This window comes from Vipera ursinii (genome assembly GCF_947247035.1).
Source record: "Vipera ursinii genome assembly, chromosome: 2".
Taxonomy (NCBI): domain Eukaryota; kingdom Metazoa; phylum Chordata; class Lepidosauria; order Squamata; family Viperidae; genus Vipera; species Vipera ursinii.
In genome coordinates, this window is record NC_139513.1 from 216148382 (window position 1) to 216170380 (window position 21999).

Here is a 21999-nt window from a genome sequence, read left to right on the forward strand (position 1 = left end):
GAGCACCTCCTGACAGTTGGACCCATTTCTGAGCTTAGTTCCCGCCAATTTTCTTCATCACATTGTCTCCAAAGGGCCATAAAGCAGGTTAGCAAGAAAAGGGAGAGCAAAATAAATTTGCTTGGTAAAGTTACATCTGAAATCAGGAGCATTGCTTACAAGGCAAAAATGGTGTACAGTATTTAAAAGTTGCTGAAATGATTTTTTTTTTGGCTTCAGAGTCCTGTCAATATTTTTATGGTTAACATGTTTATTATGAAATAGTTACATGATTAAATCTCAATGAAAGTTCGTCTTCAGATTTACTATCTTACAGCATTTTCCTCAGCATTTTACTGAGGAAAATGAAGGTATTAGATCTAACTGTCCATTAAATTAATGAGTAAAACAGAAATGCTGATGATTTATTACATCTAATATGAGCAAAATAAAAAAAAAACATTGCAGATACAACTTTATGTAAGAGCTGTAATGACTTGTACTGTGCTACAACATTACTACTTAGGTAATTGGGCCATGGATAACCATGTTCAAGTTAAAGCTGTCTATGTAGCTTTTATATTTGCTGCTGTCTTACATTATATTCCATCATACCTCACTCTGAGTATTGCAAACTTTTTCAGAGAGTAATCAGACAGAGGAACAAGATTATATATAAAACCAAAAGAAAGTCAAGAAATCTGAATTCTATTTCTAGTTTTTTCCAACAGGAATTAAGGGCAAAATCTCTTCCCTCAATTTTTTTATGACCTTGATTACTCCACTCAAAAACAAAATAGTGTCTGATCCATAAAGCAGATGAGTGAAAGAAGAAGGATCCAAATGAGTATGCCATGTCAGTCTCTGATTAACTATTCAGGCTTAAAGCATTTTTACACAGGCTTTACAAAGGTTAAATCAACGACCTGCATTTCAGAAAACCAGATTAACACTGAAATATTCTTTTAATAAGCCATCTGACCTAGCTTAAACTGAATCTGTTCAAATTTTCCTTAGCTATATGACTCAAGTTTCCAAAAAATGGGATTTGTTAAAATACATCTACAAACAAAACATAAGGATACAGATATGTATCCTATAGCATCCCGGTAAGTACATTTCTTTTAGATTTAAGAATCTGAGCTGTATCAAGCATCATTCCTCTGTTTTCTAACATTTAGGAAACTAGAAATGCTTAAAGGTACTTTCTTAAATCAAATATTGGAAAGTATTTTTTTTTTAAAAAATCAAAGCTTTAAATTTAGTACAGTCCACAAGATCGAAGGCTGTCAGACTGCAGTGCAGAGATTGGGCCTGTTGCTTTAAGAAATCCACAGCTGCAAAAAAAGAATGCAGCTGTGACTTCTCCCATTCCGTCTGGCTCTCCCCTTTGTTCCCTATGCTGTTTAATTCAGCATGTGTGAGAGAAGCAGTAGATAAACTACACCATAATGGCATCTGTGATATTTGGCAGTTCTAGACAGTTTTCTTTCAACTTGGAGTCTTATACTTCTCTAGTGCTAATCATCTGTATTAGGAATGAGAAGTCACACATATTTATACTCTGATGTCAGAACCAAGGAGCAAATGCTTATGTGGATCATGGCATTAAGTCCTTTGATGTGCAGCTAGTTGCAGCTGTAACATAGACTGATTAAGAAGCAGCCTGTTATTCCAATAATATGCAACTCACCTGACCCTTATGCTTCCTTTCTCCTTCAAGGCTTGAAGTTTTGGTTTCCAGTTTAAAATGATTTCCCCCCCTCCTATCTGAATGTGATTTGTAGTAAGTATTAACAAGCAGGAGCTAGCTATGGGTTTACACTACAGTTTAGGTTTTACTTACCCTAACAAAAGACAAAGACACAGAACAGCAGGGTCCTGGAGAGGTGGGGGAATGCAAAACAACAACAACAACAACAAAAACCCCTGTGTTGTGGGCTCACAAAGCAAGTCCTTTTCGTTATGGGCATTGTGATGTTGCATGAAGGTACAAAAAGGGAAGGTAGTGGTGTGATGCTGCTTTTGTTACTCTGAGGAAAGTAGCAAATTCCCACGGACATGCATGAGAAAAGAATAAATGAGTCAGACGTGTGTTTGTAACAGTAACAGAGTTGGAAGAGACTTTGGAGGTCATCTAGTCCAACCCCCTGCTCACGCAGCACATACTATTTCTGATAAATAGCTGTCCAGTCTCTTCTTGAAAGCTTCCAGTGATGGGGCCACCCACCAACTGTTCGTTATAAGTATACAGGGAAACCTTTTTTTTTCTTTTACACCCTAACTAGGAAAACACATCAGTGTACAAACATTATAAAAATAGGGCCAGAAAATAAAACAGAAGAAGCCTATTCCCCTTCTGACTTGAAAGCTACTTGGAAGAAACACACACACACACGCACGCGCGCGCACACACACACACACACACACACACACGCCCCCATGAAAATAAGGGTTTCTCAGAAAGACGATGACACTCCTAAGCAATTAAGCAAAAACACGCTGAAAATTTAAAGCTGGTGATTCAGATTTGTCAGCGTTGCTTATCATATTTGCCGGACTCATGGCTGTTTGAAAAATACATAACTCAACATAGAGAACTAATAAAATGAGAGCATGTTTTTCACTAAATGCATGGATTTTAAGTATCTATGGTCCTTAATAGCAGTAAATCTGAACTCCTGTGGCTTCTGTGAGTTTATAATAAAATGCAGCAGAGCAAATTCGTTGTGCTTTTTTAACAGTTATGGAAATATATTTTTTAAGCCGTGCGTTTTAAAAAGCCACACAAAGGTGTACAAACACAGTGTGGGGGGGAATCACTGACCTATGTTTGTCCCAGAATTAGTATCCCTATCGACATCCGATGAATATTGCAGAGATAATTTTGCACTGCACTCCCAAAAAAGGGATATGACTCCTTGAACGCATTTGCTGAACTTCTGCCACCAAATTTTAGCAAAAGAGAGCTACAGAATTTAATTTCAAGCAGTTGATGGGAATTTTGAAGAATCAATAAAAAGATGGCATAAAATGTGCCAAGTCACTTACAATAGTGCGTCCCTTCTCTGAAACAATGTCATCTGGTGCAGCCGTCCCCAACCTTTCTGGGTCTCTGGACTGGCGGCAGCGGCGGGAGGGGATGGTTTAACACACGCAACCTAGCTCCCGTGCATGTGCAAATGAAGCTTCGTGTGCTCACCCGCCCCCTGGGCAGCCCAGTTCCCAATGGGCTGCAGACCAGTGACCGGTCGACAGTTCGGGGGTTTGGGACCCCTGATCTAGTGGGACCCAAGATCTATGCCTTCTCAGAGCATCTGCCCTAAGGAACAACCTTCTCCCTTATATCCAGATGGCCCCAACCCTACTGACCGTTTGTAAGGCCACGACAACAAGATTAGGTTTGGGACACTGGTGGATCCTGATAAATTGTGGTGAGTTCTTGTGAGGTGCCTTGATTACAGTATTTACTATGATAGTTTTTTAAATTGCATTTTATTTTCTTTTATGCCAGTTTTATAAACTTGGGGGGGGGATTTGCACCTTATGTCAGTCACCCAGAATGACTTGTTGAAGTAGTGCACCATGTAAATGACCTGCATAAATACATAAATAAAATCCAGCATTGCGTCTGCCTGTTATTCTGAATAGGTATCACGGTTCCATCTCCTCTCCAACCAAGAAATCTGTCATTGAAGAATTACCATCACCATCCTGCCATTCACCAAACAGAACATAAACACTGCCTTGGAGAGAAGCCATTTCCATACAGCCCTATTAGCAGGTGTATGATTACTCCACATTAGAGATGGAGGGTGGGTGCCAAACTTGCAAGAAAAAGCAGATGCCTCAGGAGACAGGCATTAGCCTTTGAACAAAGGAAAAAAAATCCATTTTTGTAGACATTCCTTCCTCCTGGATCAGGCAGACTCTATTTCTCTATTACTAGTCAAAATCAGGGATAGACCACACTAGTTTTTCTATCAAAGTGGATAAAGTTATACCACTCTTAATACCGCAGCAACCGAACAATTAGCATGTGTCATTACAATGATGTTGGTGTCGAATCATCTAAATCAGGGGTGGGGATCTATGGCCCTTTCATGACCTGTAGACTTCGGCATGGCTGGCTCAGGAATTCTGGGAGTTGAGGTCCACAAATCATAAGGGGGCCTCAGTTCCCACCTCTGATCTAGATGGAAAACAAGAAGTCACCATGGACAAATAGTTATGAAGCAGAAGTAGTAAAAATTGTTATGACCCTGCATAACTATCCAACAGTCAGATACAGAACTGAGTTTGCTATTTTGCACAGTGGATGTCTGGGAAAGATTGAGGGCAAGAGAAGAAGGGGACGACAGAGAATGAGGTGGCTGGATGGAGTCACTGCAGCAGAAGGCGTGAGCCTAAATGGACTCCAGAAGATGGTAGAGGACAGGCAGGCCTGGAGGAACCTTGTCCACGGGGTCATGATGGGTCAGACACGACTTCGCAACTAACAACAACAGTGGACGTTTTGCATATTTAGAGATTTCCTTTTCATTACTGCACCATCCCCAAGGGATTCACACTTCTGTTAAGTAGGGAGGTAGTCCTCAAATTACGACCATAATTGAGCCCCAAATTTCTGTTGCTAAGCGAGGCAGTTGTTAAGTGAATTTTACCCCATTCTTGCCCCAGTTGTTAAATGAATCTGGCTTCCCCCTTAATTTTGCTTGTCGGAAGGTCGCAAAAGCTGATCTCATGCCCCTGGGACACTGAGACCATTATAAATATGAGTCAGTTGCTGTCAAAACCCATTCCTATTTTATTTCATTTCATTTCTATTTAATTCCACTTTTTCCTGGGTTTTGCCATACTTCCAAGGGGAAGGGGGGATGTGCCTGCAGGGTTATTACTTTCACTTCCTCCATTCGCTACAATGTAATCCCTTATTTTGTTTATTGCATCTGTATCCTGTTTCCTGCGTTATCTCTCTCTCTGAACTCTATCTTTTAAATTGTCAGTTAAGAACAAAGGAAGAAATAAGGAATATAACCTCAGTGCCTGGTTTATGTCTACTCTCTCAGAGAAAGGTGTGAAGAAGCCGCCGACCCTCACTGCGTGAGCCAGAGACGAGCCAATGTTATCTCCGCGGTTCCCACAACAGACTTAAAATTTGGGGATTGGTTATCCCACATCGGGGGGTCGATCTATGGTGTGGGGTCTTGCTTGGGGATACTATAATCTACTGCACTGCATGGGAAATCTCAGATCCTGTCTATTATACCTGCTATCACCTACTCTTAATAAAAGTTCCTGTTTGGAAGAAATTGTTTCCAAGAGTTCTGCTTTCTTAAGATGTGGGCTTGAAGTGGGTCCTGGCAGTTGCCAAATGTCTGAATTTGATCATGTCACCATGGGGATACTATAACAGTTGTAAGTGTGAAAACCGGTCATGAGCCACTGTTTTTTAGTGCCGCTGTAACTTTGAACAGTCACTAAATGAACTGTTGTAAGTCAAGGACTATCTGTATTTGCCTAGAAGGTTAGCACAGCTTTAACACAAAAACAGGAAAAAAACCAGAGCAAGCATCCAGAATACAACTCCAATTAATTGGTTACTGTTGTCTGAAATAATTGTCTGGCATGAGTCAAAAAGGCTGTCTTTCAATGGGAAGTTCAATTCTGTAGCACTTATGCTCATATTTAGAACACAGAATATAGAATAACAGAATTGGAAGGGACTCTGTCTGGGCAAACACCAAGTTGGCCGGATAGAAAATTGTGATATATTTTTTATCACACAAAGATTCGTACCTAAAAAATGTTCATAAACAATTATGATACAAGAAAAGTCAGCAAGTTAAGGCAATGAGGCTTGTGTGGACCATTAAATGGCATCCCAATGAAGGCGCAGCCATTTGCACCCCATAATTATAACTATGTTTTCAATACACATGAACTTTAGCTCTTCTTACAAGGTTTTTTTTTTAACCACACAACTAGTCCAGCAATGACAAATCCTGCTTGAGCCTTGCCTGCTCATAAATGCCTCAGGGTAAAGTCTTTTTCATATTCATTCCTTGTTACCATTGAGAAACTTGGCCAGGAAATAGTATAATAAAAACAAGCCAGAAAACCTAGCCAGGCACAGATAAATCTTTTTTTTTCCTTTCAAAGGTCCCTTCTGCGCCACAAATTTTACGATCAAGAGCCTAATATTGGAACGGGTGTCTCTAATCTACTTGCTTTTAATTCGAACTTGGTTCGCATTTTATAATCTGCTTGACATACACCCTGTAACTTTAGTCTGGTTATTTGAACAGTTACAAATGACAAGATGCATTGCAACTAAGGTTGTGAGTAAAAACTCAGCTCTCAAAAGTTGGTCACAAGAACTGACTACAAGAGATGTAATTTACTTACAGACTGTGTTGTAAACTAATCTCAAAAGATTGTAAAGGACCAAAAATGTCCATGCCTGCAAAAAATGGAGATTAGGAATCCTAATTCTGCTTAAATTCCCTCACAAATAAATATGCCACAGGGTCCATTTGATAAAACTAAAAAGGACTGCTTATTATTTTAACATAGAAAGGAATTTAACAGGGATTTTAATATGTCACATTATTCCATCTTCTAAAGTGAGCATAAATATGAAAATGATACATCCCCTCTATACCAGGGGTGTCAAACTGCCGGCCTGCAGGCCAGATGCATCATAGGAAAACTGCCACCCCATTGCCGGCAATGGCAAAAAAGTCGAGATACGTCGTGACACGTCACATGACGTTGCGAGTTTGACACCCCTGCTCTATACTCTTGCTTCTGTTAGAAAGAAAAAGGAAATGAAGAGAAGGGTCACTATGAAACAAATTCTTCAGACATTTCTTCTGCAGAAAACACATGCATATAAGTTGCCCATAACCTATTCAGAGAAAGAAATCTGGCCTTTTTTGGACCATGATATTTGGGCAAACTTACACAGACTGGGATATTTTGATGGTAACTTGTGCCTTAATCACACTGTTGGATTACTCTTAACACACACTATATGGGCAGCCTTTGAGATGACTCAGAAGCTTCAGCTGGCCCAGAATGCAGCAACTAAATTAGGGGTCTTCAAACTTGGCCCTTTTATGACTTGTGGACTTCAACTCTCAGAATTCCTCAGACAGGCACGCTGACTGAGGAATTCTGGGAGCTGAAGTCCACAAGTCATAAAAGGGCCAAGTTTGAAGACCCCTGAGCTAAATGGACACTATTACACAACACTTTTGAAATCACCGCACTGGTTATTCACCAGATTTCAGGCTAAACCTGAAATGGTATGTTAGTAATCAGGATACATCAGGCATTGCCTTGCCAACATTGAATCTGCCCATCCAAACGGGTCCTTCCTCCGCAGCATGGAAACTGTGTAGATCTCCCTCTCCTTCTCCCTCCAGCCTTCCCTCCCATCTTGAGGAAAATCTGAAAGAGCAATTCCTAGGTTTACCCTCATAAATTCCGATAGGAAAGGTGGTATATAAAGCACTTGCTTCCCTTCATTTCCCCCCAAAGATACCTAACCTTCAAATAAAAACTCCCAAAGGGACTGTCAAACAGAATATGAGCTTTCTTACGCTGTCTTTATTGAAAATATGGGAATTGTATGGTGAACACATGCTTAATGTATTTATTTTTTTTAACGAAATTCTGGGGGATGTTTGAGTTCCTTTCCCTTCTCTATCTTAGGAATGCTTTGAGTGTGAAACTCCCTACAGATAGTATATTTGATGAAAAGATTATACGATATAAATCTCTTCCAGATTCTATCATATGTTATAGAGAAGGTTGCAATCTCTATTTTGTTTTTTGGGGGGCATGGGGGTAATAACTGTTATACCACAGGTGCATTACATTTATAATCACACTGGACTTTTAAATGGCATATCAGGGAACACATAATAAACATGATATGTGAATAACAAAACCTAATATGGAAAACTAAATTTGATTTAATTGTAATGGCATAAAATTTAAAATTAACTAATTTGATAAAGTTAACATGATCCCCATTTAATCATCTCCTGATTAAAGCCAAAAAATTCTATAAAGGTAATGACCAGCATTTTGATTTGGACCAGAAGCTGACTTGCTGCAATTTAAATGCCATTTTGCTACAGCTGCTGCTGCTGCATTCTGTGATTGTGGTATAGTAGCTTCAAATTCATCTTTATTAGCCCAAACATGAGCTAATAATACCTCCTAATCCAAGAATGGAATCAACTGGCCTCCATCTGTTAATCTATCAGGAAGAATCATAAGTCTAAGACTACTTCCAAGTTGTACAACCACTATTTTTAGGGATACGGTGTGGTATCTTTTCCAAAAGTTGGAATTACTCTGGAACCAAATAGCTCCTGACTGTATCTTGTTGTGATTCATCCTAGTTACTTACAGCTTCCAGTTCTGTTTCCTCTAGTGCCTTATGGCTTCTAAGCACCAAATGAAGACTTCCTCATAAACTGAAAGTGGTTCCTTGAGGGAATAGGTACTTTTTGTATATTCAGCATCAAAAGGAATGTTCAAATCACCATCAAGGCAAGTAATTTTATCTCCAAAGTACCTTGCACATTTATTGAAACATGTTTTTGAAGGCTTCATATGAGGTTTTCTGGTGCGGATAATAAGTCTTGACAACCTTAAAGGTTTCTGCTTGATTATTACTTGAAGGTGCAGTGGAGCTGTGCAACAGCCTTTCCTTGCAGCCTTTACAACCATGTAACAAGCGCACAAGTGTGCTAGGTTTCAAGATGACTCTTAAAACTGTATGTATTGTAACTATCTCTTGACCTGGTCTACTGTCAGGGGCTTCCCAGAAAATACCAAAGTCACATGCCACTGCTTTAGGGCAATCATGTCAATGGCCCTTTCTGTTCCCCTTTGTTAAATCAACAAGGGTACAGATAAGGTCAGTGACTCTGACTTGTGGAAAATTACTCTGGCTTCTGGAAAATTCCCCAGAGCACTAAAAAAATGGTAAAATACCACGAGTCTCTTCCATATCACATTTACAAAAGCTACAACATTAAAATTTGGTAGCTTTTATTTGCAGATGGTCTGTGAAGGCTCCATAGAAAAAGTTGGTGTGAAGTTCGTAGAAAACTATGGTAAAATAAGGAATCAAATTAAGTATAACCCATCTTGGAATCCTTCTGTAACATTATATTTGCGACTTCTAATGCAGCTGACTTTTTCAACATTTCTAGGGCTAACATGGATTTGAACATGATAACCTTTCAGCTTCTGTGTTCTGAAGGTTGTGGTGGAATTTCTAGCCAAAACTGGACCTTGGTTAACTAAATGTGTGCTTTAGGACAGAGTTCCCCAAACTTTCGGGGTTGGCAGCCTGGAGCAGAAGGAGGGGGAAAAGAAGGAATGGTTTTGTGGGAGGGGTAAACGTGTGCGTGAGCATGAACAACCATTGCTCGCACAAGTGGGGCCGGGAGCACCTGTGACGCAGTGATGCAAGCGCTTGTGGGGGCTCACATGAGTGGGCCACGAGCACCTGTGCAAGTGGGGCCATGAACACACGACATTCACACGAGTGGGGCTGCGCACGCACGCACACAAACCGGCTAGCCACTCACGCAGCCTGGTGGCCAATAGGCCGCAGCCCAGGTTGGGGACCCCTGCTTTAGGACAATGTGTGCATTTTAGATAATTCCTATAGTACAGGGGGTCTTCAAACTTGGCCCTTTTATGTCTTGTGGACTTCAACTCTCAGAATTCCTCAGCCAACGTGCCTGAGGAAGACCCCTGCTAGAGTAAGAGCCAGTTTGATGTAGTGGCCGAAGTATCAGACTAGAAACCAGGAGACTGTGAATTGTAGTCCTGCCTTGGGCACAAAGCCAGCTGGGTGACCTTAGGCCAATCACTTTCTCTTAGCCCTAGGAAGGAGGCAATGACAAACTACTTCTGAAAAATCTTGCCAAGAAAACAGGGACCTGTCCAGGCAGGCTCCGAGAATTGAACACAACTGAATGGAAGGGGAAAAATAAGTTCCCATTGACTCACTTCATGAGCATATTTTAAAAATGAATGGAGTTCATGGTAGAGTACCTGATTTTCAAAGAAAAAGCCCCAAATTCAATTACTGGCATCTCCAAATGAGACTAGGTTTATTGCTGAATTATTTGACAGCCTCTACTATTTGTTGTAAGTTGTGCAAAATCATTTAAATTATATATATATATATATATATATATATATATATATATATATATATATATATATATATATATATATATATATATATATATGATAAATAATAATAATAATAATTTGGTGTTAAAAATACTGGACTGGGTATTCCAATAGCATAACTCAGTATAAGCCAGTACCCTATGGCACAATACTTTAAGAGTTTTAAAACAGAAGGTCCAAGTTAAATGAAGAGAATGGAGTGTATTTATCAATGAACATATGAGAAATGGGAACATATCAGAAATAAACTAATTCATCCATTCTTCTGCAATTCTGTACCAGGGTTACCAAATCTGGAGTGCAGAAATCCCCACGAAATGGTAGTAAAGGGATACAGGAAGCAGTAAAATCTAAGTATCGGTTGATTGTATTTATAGTCCAGATCTACAGTAAAATGAGGTCTTTTTAAAAACACAAATGTAAGTACATAGTATAATACCTAAAGCCAGATACCTTTCGTTACCTGAGCTATAACATTTCACAAGCTTTTCTTCATTTCCTGAAATGCAACAAGGATAAATCATCATTTCCTGCTTTCCCCCCCCCCCCAATACTACAATCTATTCCCTTTGACAGTTGCCTCATTCTACCTGATGGTAGGGCTGGTCTTGTTCTTTACATTTTGGTTGCTCCTTATGACAACCTCCTTTTTTAAAAAAAACCAACATTTTTAGCACTGAGAAGTAAGAACTGCACATAACTAGACAATTCGGCAAGTATAAGAGAGCTTTCCTTGTGATCATCCTTTGGGGCAGGTCCATCCAGAGGCAGTTCCTTCTTCAGGGATGTTTTAGTCCATAGGGCCAAGAGATCGTGACTGGCCCCAAACCACCCGGCTGACTTCAGTGCCTAAGGGATAACTAGACTTCAGTTTCCCTTCTTCTAGTTCAACACCTTTAATCACTACATCATATTGTGTCTGCTTGTGTGAGCTGATCCCAAACAAAGCCTGGGATGTACGCTGTACTTCTCAACCAGTTCTTAGCAATTGTTCAGAGTTACGATGGATCAACCCCAAAATACTTATATACCCAGTTCTGCAGTTTCAACAGCCATTCCCCTCCTGTGATGATGTGACCGTTATTTTGGGTGCCTGGAACCAATCCACATTTATGGCATTTCCAACATCCTGTGGTCATGTGACCGTGATTTATTATGTTTTTGCCAGCAAACAATGGGGTTCACTTAGCAATCATGACGATCACTTAATAACTGCTACAAAAAGGTCATAAAAATGGGTCTAAGTCATATGGGCCTCCTCAGGGTGCCTCCGATCAAAGAATGTCGATTGGTGGCCCCTAGGGGGAGGGCGTTCTCTGTGGGCGTGCCAGACCTGTGGAACCACTTGCCGGTCGAGCTCCGGATGGCCCCCGACCTTCGCTCCTTCCGGCGGGATCTAAAAACGTATTTATTTGAGCAATCCGGCCTGGTTTGATGGGTTAGGGGTTGGGGTTTTAACATGGTTTTTAATTACTGTATATATTGGGCATAATATTTAATTGTTTTTTAACTTTTGTACTTCATTTTTAATATTTATTGCCCTGTACACCGCCTTGAGTCCTTCGGGAGAAGGGCGGTATAAAAATTTAATAAATATAAATATAAATATAAATATAAATATATGGTGACCTGCTTTACGACTGTCCCTAGATACAACTGTAATTGCCAGGTTCAATGACTGTCCTAAGCCAAGGACTAATCTATATGTAAAATAAATATTTAAGAACTTATTGATAGACCTGTGGCACTAACAGTCAAAGCATCTTTGTTCCGACATTTTTTAAAAGAGTGTGCTGGACAGCGGATTTATTTTAATATGCATAAAGCTTGCCCATCAATCTTTGAAATACTTCAAAATACTAAAACAGCAAGAATCATTACGAGCTAGCACGCTACAGTATTCACACTATAGCATCTGTAATCTTTCCTTAGCTTCAATGACTTCATTATATAGCTGGGTATCAGCACTTCAGCCATTCCAGCTGAAAACACGTACATTTGCTTTTGAACACACAGAGCTTCTTTTGTTGATAGAAAATAAGTCTTCTGGTCAAATGCAAACAGCAGCCCCCAGCCCAACCCACTGGAGTGCATCCTTATTGTCAGCACTGGAGCCAAAAGAGGCCTTCTGTTGCTGCAATCAGATAATTAGCTTGTACCCTTGTGAATCCAAATTCGGTAGGTTCACCCTGACCTCAGCAAAATGCTGAGGTTTAGACTTGGGGATCTTAAAATTCCAACTCAGTCCATATGCTGCCAAGGAAAGTTCACACAAACACTATAAAACGACAGAGGCCGAAGCATAACCAACTGGAAAACAACTCATTCAAAAAGTCACTAATTTTCCAAATGGAAGGAAGATAGCCAGCATTAATTTGCATTAAAGTGGGTGTTTAAAAGCCTGAACTAGTCATTTCACATTTTTTTTTAAAAAAAAAGCAATACTGCAGAACCTGAAGCCATTTTAAAGACAACCAGATGATAAACCTATTCATGACAAAATGAATGTCATTGAGCCTAAAGGCCTGGATGTGGTTGAACCCATGTAATGATGTTAATTCTTGTGGTTGGTTGTTTTTTTTTCAGAGATGGTATAAACGCTATTTAAAATTCTGTTATATTTTTTTATCTTGTTTTAAGTGTTGGTAGCTGCCCAGACTCATGCATTTAAGATAAAATACATATAAATTCAATAAACAAACAAACAAATCCTGCAAACAAGGAGATAAGCTGGATTCCTCCTGAGGCTTAGGACTGGACCGCTCATGGATGGAACTGAGTGGAAGTCTCATAAAGAATAACCTGTCATGGTTTATATTACTGTTGCCATTGTTTTGCATCATTATTATTATGCCATCACCTAGGAGCCTTTGGGAAGATGGTGGTCAAGTGATCACAAACAGACATTTACAAATCGTGGAACACAAAGCAAAACCTTTTTTTGAGGCATCTGGAAATGAGGATGCCTTAAGGTAGGTATGGACAACCTGTAATCCAATGACTGCATGTCACCCTCTTGGCAAGGTTCCCAGACCTCCTTTCACCTTTTTAGCAAAAAACCCCCCAGAAATTTCTGGCCTAAACGTTGTTATGGTACGAGAAGAGTAGTATTTGCTTCCCTTGGCTTGCAGTAAAGGGAAGTTTCAATGCAGCAGAAATTCATCTTGGTGTCCTTTTCCTTTCCCCCTACCGGAAAAGCTTAAAATTAGTGCATTCCTAAGTAAGAAAGCCATGATGCATATATACGGTACATGTGCACAGATGTGGGTGTAGTTACATTGATGTGGCTTCCAAATAGGTAGGCCACAATTGGGATAGCCTTTAGCGTTCAAAAAGTAACCATTCACACAAAATGCATACATGCCAACTCATAACATCCCACTTGTAGTAACAGGTTCACTTCAAAAGCTCCAATATTGTCCACATGAAGCACTGTTAGGATGCAGCCAGGTGAAGAAAGCAACATCACATTTAAAAGAATGCAGTAAAAGAATACTGCTTTCTGACAGCACCTATTGTATGGGAGGTTAAAAGTTGGCATATGGTTGTCACACAAATCAGATGATACTCGCACTGCATACCATGTTTCCCTGAAAATAAGACCAGGTCTTGTATTAATTTTTTGCTCCAAAAGACGTATTAGGGCTTATTTTCCAATTAGGGCTTATATTCAGGGAAATACGGTACTAAATGCATCCGTCTGGCTGATGATCTTAAGTGGGGCTTATTTTTTAGGGTGGGGCTTATATGAAGAACATCCTGAAAAATCATGCTAGGGCTTGTTTCCCTGTTGGGTCTTATTTTCAAGGAAACACGGTAGCTGTTCCCTCCCGATGCAGAACATAAGGAGCATCTTAGCAGGGTCTCAAAGCCAATATTATTATTATTACTATTATTAATATATATTCAATACTTTTGGAATGTGTGTAAAAAAGATATTTAGCCCAAATGTTCATCTTACTTTCCTCTTTTGCACAAGATTTAGGATTCATGCATGGGCTTCCAGAGAGAAGACGAGACAGTCTTATAGACTTTGAACATAGGCTCAAGTCCTTTCGTTGTCAAAACTTCGTACTGGAAACTGGGGGAATAAGATAGTGAGAGTGAGAATATGCCTTTCCTACTGTCAAAATCATAATTAATTGTCCTGTACTTTAGATTAGGGATGCCAGTTTTCAGAAAGAGATACCCGACATCCAGGAAAGCCCAGCCACATACTAATATTTTGCTGTAAGAAATAAACTGCTGAAAGGCAGGTTGCCTGTAAATTTTTATCTGCTTTGCATTAACCATACTCTGCTTAGCTTTACTGCCTGCTCAGACTAGAGTCTGTCAACTTGGCACAAGAAATTCCTCCCCCCTCCTTTCTTATACCAAACTGACACAGTGGTGAGTATAGTATGCTTTGCAACAGCCGATAAATCTAACCAGGAGATCTGCTGACTGCATCTGAACAAGGCTGCAGATCTCAGGATATATGGCCGAATGATTTACAGCCACGTGTTACTTGTGTTTTGGTTGCGAGAGGGTTTGGGAGATGGCTGCAGAAAAGGCATCTTTAAGGAAGGGCAGGTGCAAGCCACAGAAAGGATGGCAAGGAGAAACAACCCCACCTTTTACACCCAAGACAGAATAAGTTGTCTACAGCAGTTCGGCATAAAGGCTCATCTGCCCAGCCCACTGTCAGGACTGGAGGAAAGCATGTTGCTTTGGACATCACTGTGGCCACAATGTGTTATCACACTGGGGTCACAAGGAAAGCGACCCCAGTGACTGGAGCTCTGGTGCTTTATGACACCCAAGCTTTTGTTGTGGTGGCAGCTACCTCCTCAGCTTACCTAGGCCGCTCAATGGCAACAGCTCAGGAGAATGATGTGATCAGGAGAAGAGGAATGGATTGGGGAGAGGCTGGTAAGCATCACCATCTGGAAATTCACACAGAAGCAGCTGGTAGAAGGAACGCATTTTGAGTTCTGTGGCAAAGCATAGAGGCGCCGCCACTGCCTCAGTCCTAGCCCAAGAGAACTTGGGGCCTTCAACTACCTGTTTAAGGCAAGCCCTGAAGCTTCTTTACAGGCTCAAAAACCTTTCATTTTTGTGCACAATTGGGAATGCTAACCTTGTGAGAAATCCCCCTTCAGATTTCTGGAAGGCTGATATTCCCCTGACCGAAGCACACAAAATGGGAGATTAGGAGGCAATTGCCCAAGAGAGGCCTCCAGAGTAGAAGTAGCCATAAAAACATGGAGCCTCAGGTAATTTTCAAGGGGGTTAATTGGAGCCCATGAGGTTGTCAGTTCTCTTAGGACAGCGGTCTTCAAACTTGGCCCTTTTATGACTTGTGGACTTCAACTCCCAGAATTCCTCAGCCAGGCACCCCTGTCTTAGGACAAGCTCTTCTCTTGACATAGGAGAAGATATACTTTCCACCAAACACAACTTTCCTGCTTTGGATTGCTTTGATTCAGCTTCAGCCTGCCTCTTCTTCCTTTTCTCAAACCTGTACTAATTCTATTTACATTTGGTGTAGGAAAAAAAAATGCACATTTAGAATTCCAAATCTACTTGGACTATGCCCAGCATTCCAAAGGGATGTTTTATAAAACATGTTCGTGTGGTTGAAACTGAGCACCTCTGAAAACATTAAAGCTTCAGCATCTGCTGGTAGGCTTGCACTTCTGTTTTGAAGCCTACCCCCGGTTGTCCACAAATGAATATCCATGCGCAGATGCTTGTGGTTTCAGGGCTGAATGCTCAATTTTTAACCGTGCCCTTATATTGCAACATCTGGCAAAAAATATATTTGTCCCCAAGCCAGGTTCTGCAATAGGCAATGTTTTTCTTGATTTCAGCTCTGCATTTTAATTTCGTAAAATGGCTTAGAGTGCGTGCCTGGTAGCTAACTGGCCAGATAAAACAGGTTAAAATTTTTAAATACTTGGGCATAAGTTTTCAAAGAGCTCTACTAAACACAGCAAACATCATGGTTGGTTGCTTTTCCTGCAGTGGCAGGTCATTAGGCAATAAGTTGTCGGTAGAGACAAGCTAAGGATCCTGTTGGCTGGTAGGATGAACCCTCCCTCCCCATTGGTGTTTGGGTTTGGAGGTTATCATGTCAACTTCCATGTTTTAGGTGTTGGATCAAGTCAGGCCAAGAATGCTTGTGGACTTCATGAGTGCAGTTGCTCTTGATGATTGCTGGCTACATCAGCCTCAGGTGCTTCAGCACTCATATCTTCCTCAGGCTGAAGTTTATCCAACACTTCCAGAGATGGTTTCTCAGTGTCATAATCCTTCAAGGCAGAGGGGGTCATGACAATATCCTTCTGGACAATCTGTGAGGGTGAAAGGCACTATGCTACAGAGTTCTGTTCCTTCCTTAGTGGACCGTTCCAGTCAATGGGACAGGCAAGAGTGATCAGTACAAGGATTACCCCCTTGTGGGATGCCACAGACTGTTTTTCCCTCTATCACATTTAATATTTAAATCAAACTAATGCAAGGTTCGGGTTTGATACCATCAATCTGTTGATATCCACATTTATATTACTATTCCAGGCCAGACTAGAATTGTGATACGTATATAATATTGATCTATCAACATCTAATCTTGCAATCATTTATACCTTTTATCCATTCTTTATTCACAGCAGCTTCTTCTAGTCTTACTAACAGATCAAAGAGATTTTTCTCCCAATTCACGTTTTGTTCTGTTTTTATTTTATGGGAAAAAAAAACTCATCTTCCTAAATATGGTCCCATAATATAGTTTGAATATTAATTTGCCCTATGCAGATAATCCTCAATTTACTGGGACTTGCCATCCAGATTAGAAGTTCAGGGGCTTGGCAACATGGCTCCACTTATGCCCCTTTGCAGTCTCCTAAGTCATAAGGCCACATTTTGTGACAGTTTTGCTGAAAACTAGCACTTCTGGTTGTTGACAAAACCGCACCACATATTGAACAAGGGGTTTGCTTAACAACTGTGGTGTTTGCACTTACAACTGCCACATTTGCTCAACAACCACTGCACAAATGTCATAAAAGCAGGTCATTCACACGACCTGTTTCACGACCATTATGACTTACGACAGTAATGGGCAGGCTCCATTACAGTCATAATTTGAGGACTACTCATATCTCTCTCTTCAGACACACAGAATTAGACCCCTGCAGAAAGGAAGGCTTTCATCAATATGACAGAAACAGCGTTGCGCCCTCACAAGGCAATCTCAGCCACGAAACTGTTATTTAAACAAACCAAGTTGAGACTTGGAGCGGTTTTTAAGAGTTGGCATGCATGAAAAAACAAGTTTAGCATTTTAAAGCAGTAAGAAGATGAGTAATCATCAAGACTTCCTATGTGTTTCATGCTAGATTGGAATTTGCCAAAGGAAAGGATTCAAAGAAGGAGACTTAGTCTTAGAACATTACAATGATTGTCCTGGCCCTGAGAATTAGTGGTTTTAAAAGGATTAATGAAACACAAGAAGGAAACAAAATTGATTTCCTTGGCTTACAAAATTCTTTCCCAATCCCTGAAACACAAGAACTCTCATCCCTGATTGCCACAGGTTTTATAGTTACCATAAAAACAGCTCTTCTAGTCTAGAAATCTCACAGCAGGTGTTTGAGGAAAGATTGGCAAAATTAGTCATATGTACAGTTTAAATTGTGGGTAGGCAATTGATTTGCATCCAGCTCTGAATCAGAAAACGCCTACAACGTGTGCGATCCTGACCAACATGGAGAATTCTCTAATTCTTTATAGGATTGGATTTTTTTGGTGTTTGAAACAAACTGGGGATGTTTGAGAAAGTATTTTTTCGAATGATACAAGATTTGACTTTCAATCTTCTTAAACAGCCCAAAGCAGTATTAAATATTCTAAAACAGTACAAAAAATGCTTTTGTCCCCAAAATGTATTTTAAATCCAAACAAATTTAGAAATTAATATTTTGAGAGAAGCATCATTTTTCAGACAGTGAGAAAATTATTTTAAAATTTAAATTTTTATTTAAAAGTCAAATGCATTAGAAACTCACTGCTTCCCAATGAAACAAACAGGATGCTTGATAAGACAAGGCAGACAAAACCTACACAGCCAGTAAATTTATTAGAACATGTACTCCTAAAATTTATAAGACATTGACATAACTGGAATATTTCTCTTATTCTGCTCAGGAAATGTTTGTTCACAAAAATGAAGCAAATGACCTGATGTTTCAGAAAATATAAAGCAGTCTTCAAAATAATGAGCATGGAAGTATGTCTATAAACATTCTTCCTTTCCTAAGTCTGAATATTCTGCAGATAAAGGCTGCAGCAGCTGTTTTAAATGTAAGAAGCAGTCTGTCTTTTGATGTCATAATTTACATCCTTGAGCCTCTATGGATGTTTAACCTATGGAGAACTTGGTGGTTATCTTTGCTTTTAATGCCTAACCCTTTAACCTGAAAAGCTTGTAAGTTGGAGGATGAGATTTCAGGGTGTCTTTTCTGAAAGTCATCAATACTTTTTAGTCACAGCTGCAACTCAGCACAGAGAACAAATCCAATTTTGGTTTGGTTTCAGCTTATTGTGGGCTCAGTAAATAAAGTGTTTTGATTGGCACCCCTTTTAATGTCTATGTAATAAACCGAAAATAATGAAAGGGGTGAAAGAGAAGCTTAGATTCTGTGATGAAGAAAACAAGTCATATATAAGACCACGAAAGAAAGAGTATTGCCAAAAACTCTCTTAACGTTGGGAAATTACATGCCAATCTCCAAACTGAAACATGGGCCTGGCTAAATAGCTAACTATTGCTATTTGTTAGGCTGTCCTATCTAAAATAGCGTCCCCCATGTACATTTTCAAATACTGTATATCTCCCATAATCCTGTGCCAATTGCTGCACTGGCTAAGGATTATGGGACTAGAAGAACAAAGCTTCTGGAGGTCACTCGACTGGAAAAGGATGATTTAAATTGCAGAGTGGGTAACTAGGTTACCAGCACACTCCTCCATTCACTAGAGAGAATGTAAAAAGTTAAGCTTTAAATCCAAAGAAACTTTAGGCATGAGGAAGAAATATCTTTTCTGGTGTTCCCCCTCTCCCCTTTTTGTGATACATCCATCCTCTGAAAACATGTCCACATGGTGTTAGCTAAGGATTATGAAAATTATGCCAGCTATCGTATTTCAAAGCTTGAGGCCTTAAGCCTCCGTGGGCTATGATGGACTTGGCCCTCTTCCAGGATCCTATGAGAATAACTCCCACATTATATGCTCCCCCCCAATATTTCTATGAAAGAAATACAATTCTGACAGCTTGGTACATAAATACAATACTCAGATGCAATTAAATCAATTCAAAAGCGAATCTTACCCGTGTATTTTCTGCCTATAGATTTTCCTCTATAATTTCTTACTTGTATTTTAGCTTGAAGAATTCTATTCATAAAAGTTTTATTTCTGGCTTCTTTCATCAGCCCCGTATGCAGATGCCATACATTTGAGATGGGGCTATACCGCTCACTCTGACTGACTTGCCTTGGCAGAAGTGCGATTACACAACAAGACACTACTCAGCTCACACCCTGTTCTGCAGTAATTGATAGAACTGTACGCAAACCCCAATCCCTTCCAATGTGTTAGGCAGGAAAATGACTGGGATTACGGTACAGAAAGAGTGCCATCTTTGGATTCAGCAACAGTCCCAAAACTTTACACAAAGTCTGTGACTTGCAGTCCTTCCAGTTGCGCCCTTGCGTAATACCGAAAAAGGGTCTTATCAGATTCCTATCTCACAGACATAGCTACCTTGTTTATTTCAGTCATTTTATACACCACCTGCATAATAACAAAAATGGATTTGTTCTGGAGTCATGCGTTAATAAGGCTATTACAGCGGGCAGGCACAAACACGACTAGAAGTAAAATCTAAAATTAACTTTTTTGTTTTTTTGTTTTTTTTTCAAAAAAACCCCTTTTTAAAAAATAATAATAATAATAATACTAGTCTTCACTTGAATCTTATTCTTTTTAGGCCAGAAAGTATCATGAGCATAAAGGAGAGTTAGAGAAGTAAATGTTTCAATAAATGCTTGGAGCATTTGGGGCCTGAACTTTTTAGTATGCTGCTCTTGAAGATGGTGATGGCTGTAATAGGATGAAAAATGACAAATATAATTTCAAAAAAGTGTGGGTTGATACGGAAGAAGAGAGGAAGGAATAGAAGAACAAAGAGGCTGTTGTTGGGTTTGACTGTTCGGCAGCCCAAGGACTTTTTGCCTTCTATATTTCAATTCCCTCTTGCTGTTTCTTTCATGCCTTCTCCTATATTTCAATTCCCTCTTGCTGTTTCTTTCATGCCTTCTCCTTCTCCTTCCCCATCTTCCTTTCCCTCCTGACTTCCAGATAGCTCAATTATTTGTGGGTCACTTGATTCCCTTCAAGCACAGTTCGGCAAGCTGAAAGCCTAACCATTGAAAAGATGGGAAAAAGTCAAGATTCCCCAGGCATTGTGCCTCCGGCTAATATTACACTTAGGAAAGTTAGGGCCGTGTGCCTCTCTCATTTTGCAGGAAAAATGTTGCAGGTGGTCAGTCAATCAGAAACATGAGGGAGCCAATTAGATCTGCAGCGTGAAAAACTAGCAGTCCTGGTTCTGATCTACTGATATTTGAGATATCCTCTTTATAATCCCATAACTCTAACCTGAGGAGTGGCTGTGGGGATTTGGACCCTCTGGAGACACAGGTTCTTCCACCTTTGGTTCTGGGTGGGGCTGTACTACTCCAGCAGACCCGGTGCACAATCTGGATTCACGGCGCCTGCTTGAAGAGAAGGTGGCAGCCGTGGCTAGGAGGACCTTTGCACACTTTCAGGTGGTGCACCAGTTGCATCCTTACCTGGATCGGGAGGCCCTGCTCACACTAACTTATGCCCTTGTAACCTCTCATTTAGACTACTGTAAAATGCTCTACATGGGGCTTCCCTGAAGATCATCCAGAAACCTCAACTGGTGAAGAATGTGACTGCACGGGCAATAAATGATGCCAGATACACAGCATGCGTAACATCACTTCTGCGTGAGTTGCATTGGTTACTAATCTTGTTTCCAATTCAAGGTGCTGGTGGTTACATTTAAAGCTTTACATGCTTTGGGACTGGATTACCTGAGGGATTGCTTTTTTCCGAGAGGTGCTCCATCACCGAAGGTTTTTGAGAAAAGATTGGACATCCATTTATCTGGGATGGTATAAAAATTCCTGCCTTGGGCAGGGGTTCGGATTTGAAGATCTCCAAGATCCCTTCCAGCCGTATGATTCTATATAACTGAGAATTTGCACTGCCATAATGAGTACGGTCTAGGCCAGGGGTCTTCAAACTTGGCCCTTTTATGACTTTTGGACTTCAACTCCCAGAATTCCTCAGCCAGGGACACTGTCTGAGGAATTCTGGGAATTGAACTACACAAGCCATAAAAGGGCCAAGTTTGAAGACCCCTGGTCTAGGCCAAGGGTAGGCAACCTTGGTTCTTTTATGACTCGTGGACTTCAACTTCCAGGAATTCTGGGAGTTGAAGTCCACGAGTCATAAAAGAGCCAAGGTTGCCTACCCCTGGTCTAGGCTACCAAGAATGCCTTTTATAATTCTTCTCTTTCATTGATGGAGAACAGAGCATGCCATTCTTTGGGAAAAAAAACACCACTGTACCTCAGAGGCCAGAGATGTTCCCAGTCAAAGCAATCATCAGTGGGAAAATAAAGCTCTTGATGGTGAACTCTTCAAATTAAA

At 40.3% G+C, this 21999-nt stretch overlaps 1 protein-coding gene across 1 annotated transcript in view; it reads right to left on the reverse strand.

Annotated features, from left to right (window-relative positions):
• The window catches only part of ADAMTSL1 (ADAMTS like 1), a gene marked incomplete at its 5' end in the record, with an annotated part of 243354 nt that overhangs the window by 136470 nt on the left and 84885 nt on the right, over window positions 1-21999 (reverse strand). The window lies entirely within an intron of this gene.